This window comes from Lontra canadensis, unplaced genomic scaffold (genome assembly GCF_010015895.1).
Source record: "Lontra canadensis isolate GAN:19392208 unplaced genomic scaffold, GSC_riverotter_1.0 scaffold54, whole genome shotgun sequence".
Classification (NCBI taxonomy): domain Eukaryota; kingdom Metazoa; phylum Chordata; class Mammalia; order Carnivora; family Mustelidae; genus Lontra; species Lontra canadensis.
The window spans coordinates 5,886,623-5,889,831 of NW_022631048.1; positions in this window are offsets into that span (position 1 = coordinate 5,886,623).

Consider the following 3,209-nt stretch of genomic DNA (forward strand, 5'->3'; position numbering starts at 1 on the left):
TACAATACTTGTTTCCTTCACTTAATAAGCAGTGGTTACTACATGTAGACACTGCCCTAGGCGCTTGGGATTTGCCATTAAATTAGACAAAATGTCTCTCTCCTGGAACTTCTTTTTTAGTGGGGCAGACAACAAAGAAACAATATCCAGGTGTGGTGGTGTGGTGGCAGTGGAGGGGTGAGAAGTAAATTGTAGATATTATTTTGGAGAATACATTACTTGTCACAGGTTTATTGTGAGGACCAACTGAGAAGGAATAGTTGGAAAACTGTAGGGCCTTATTTGTGTATCATTAATCCTATAAAGCATATGCTCCAACCTCTATTAGTCTGTCAACGTTTGTGATAATATTCATTTAGAAATTCAACAAGTGTTTTGTAGGAGAATGCAGATACATTTTTAGTAATTTGTAATTAGTCAATCAACTGATGTCCTCTTTCGGTGACGCATTTCATGATAAGACATTCCAAGAGCCCACAAACCACACTATTAAGCAAGGTTGATCAGGAGCTGAAAACACATGAGGGAGACAAGTAAATACATGACTGCTGAGTGGCTATGGAATGAGAAGGGTGTAGGTAGAGTGTCAGGAAAATAAGACAATTGCATCCAAATAATCTTGAAAATCTACCCAGAAAAGACCTTCTCTAGGAAAATTATGACCAATGTGTAACAGAAGAGGTAGAATTCAGCTCATTTTAAACACTTTCAGTTCATTTACTTTCTGACATAAGGTTCTCCTTCAAACAAAAAAACACAATGGTGCCTCCTGCACTCAGGTTAATTAAATACCATTCATTCTAAGTAGAACCTTCTTAACAAATGAGACAAATGGCCCAAGGGCAGATATTGGGGTAAAACACCTCTTGTAAACAGTGACAAAGTAACTGGAACTGGAACCAGGCTTTATTTCCTACTCTTCCATCAGGGCTCAGGGCTGTCTGGACTCTTCCTCCGTGATGTGTACTTTTGTTGACTTTTTGTGGTTAGAGTTTAGTCTAGTGGACTAGATAGCCAAAGCCACTTGCTTTAAGGCATAGGTTTCACGGAAACGGCAGTACTACCATAAAAAGGGCATTCTTTTATTTTGGTATAGGTATTTAAACAACACAAAGCCTCAGCAACTCTTGAGGGTGCTTGGCAGGCTAACAGTAGAGCATGTGACTCTTGATCTTGGGCTTATAAGCAAAAAGTCCCACATTGGGTGTACAGATTACTTAAAAATAAAATCTTAAAAAAAAAACCCACTACTAAGAACTTTAAAAACTTGCTACTCAAAAGTGTGGTCCATGTATCAGCAGCCATTAGCAGGCAAAAAGAAATGAATATTCTCAGACCCTCCCAGACCTACTCAATCAATCTCTAGGGGTAGAACCCAAAGAGCTGTATCTTAAAATAACTCTCACAGATGATTCTTATACTTGCTAAAGTTTGAGAAGTACTGTTTTATAACACAAATGCACTAGCTCTTAGATACATTGGTATGGTTAATTAAAAAAATCTATTTTATTTATTTTTCCTACCTAAGAGTCAATTAAGTGTGAGAAGGTTACTCTGGTCTATCACCAGCTATTGGTCAGCCCTCATTTTATATGTATAAATATAAAATATGCAATACCTTACTTACCCATGTGTCAAGAACCAGTGAATCAGCAAAATAAAAAATGAGCAGCCAAAATACATGCTATAAATAGGGACTCATAATTACCTTATATTAAGAAAATACTTGTGTCTAGAATTATCTAAGAAGATAAACACATTTGCCAGAGGCAAAAGAAGTCTACATTTTAGAATAATTTCTATCATAATTTGTATGCGTACATGTACGCGCGTGTATCTACGTATCTACGCATCTGTGCACACATACACATACATGTGTTTACACCCATGTCCACACAAACACACGTTTTTGCCTTTAAGGAGCTTAGTATCTATAAAATGTGGCCACATGGTCGCCCTATGATTAAAGTTCCAAGGCTATATTTTTATTTCCTTGAAGACCACCATTTATTTAAAGCTGAAGTACTTAGCATTTCAAAAACAGGCAGAAAATCAGTTACTCTCACTATGAGAACAGACTTTGCTCTCTGCACTGGATTCCAAAACTGACGAACACTTCCCAACCGTACCAGTTAGACTCCAGACTACTTTATTCATGAAGAATCAGGACATTCATCAGACACAGTTGTATTATTTTCCAGATGTGGGATACACGGAGTCAACAATTCTCGGTGTTGCTAACCAATTTATTATAAATACACTGGAACTCTGGATATAAAGTTCAGTAATTAAACACTGAATAAACAGACTAAATCACCACCCCATCCTGCCAAAGGGGAATAAACTCTCTCTCCTGTTTATTACTTTTTTTTTTTTTAAGGGAAAAGAAGGCCCTTTTTCATCCCACATTCAATCATCAGTGAATTCTTCACATAATTCAGAACGCTCATGTTCCTGCTCTCTCACTCTGAAGTTTTAGCCTTTATTTCAGGAAGCACCTAAACATCTACAGGAGCTCCGCCTGCTTGTTCAGACAAAACTCCTACCCTGCCCGCAAACTCTTTCATTACCTTTACCAACCTTACCTGCTGTTTCTTTTCCCATGATACAAAACTGTTTATGAGAGAGGGGCGCTCAGAAAGTGCAGTATTTCATTTTAATTTCTTCTATAAAGCAGAATACGAAGGACAGAAGGAAAGAGACTAAGAAAGGAAGGAGGGGGAAATAACCCATGATATCCTATCGAATTTGTTAAATATTTATGATGGAAAAAGTTTACGTTTGTTTATTTTGAAACTGTTTTAATTTACAAATACAAAACACCCTGGAAGACAAAAATGAAAGAAAAACACAAAACACATATAGGCAAATTTTTACTCCATGAGCTTCTCAAATCCTCACTTATTCACCAATTCCCAAGATGGAAAAAGTCTCCTAAAAAGGTGTTCAGCCGCCACTGCAAAAGAAAGAAAAATGGTCCATCTCAGTGTATAGAACATTTTAATAACAATAATTATTTGAAATACAGTATCTATAATTTTATGGAACTAAAATCAGTTATTTGAGAACCCCAAGAGAGCATAAGGGAGAAGAAACTGTACTTTGAAATCTCAGAATGGGAAAGATCCTTAGAGATGATGTGGCTTCTGCAAAGGCTTATCTTAAAAACTCTGAATCCTCTTTGGGTAATGTGTTTTATGGTCTTATTT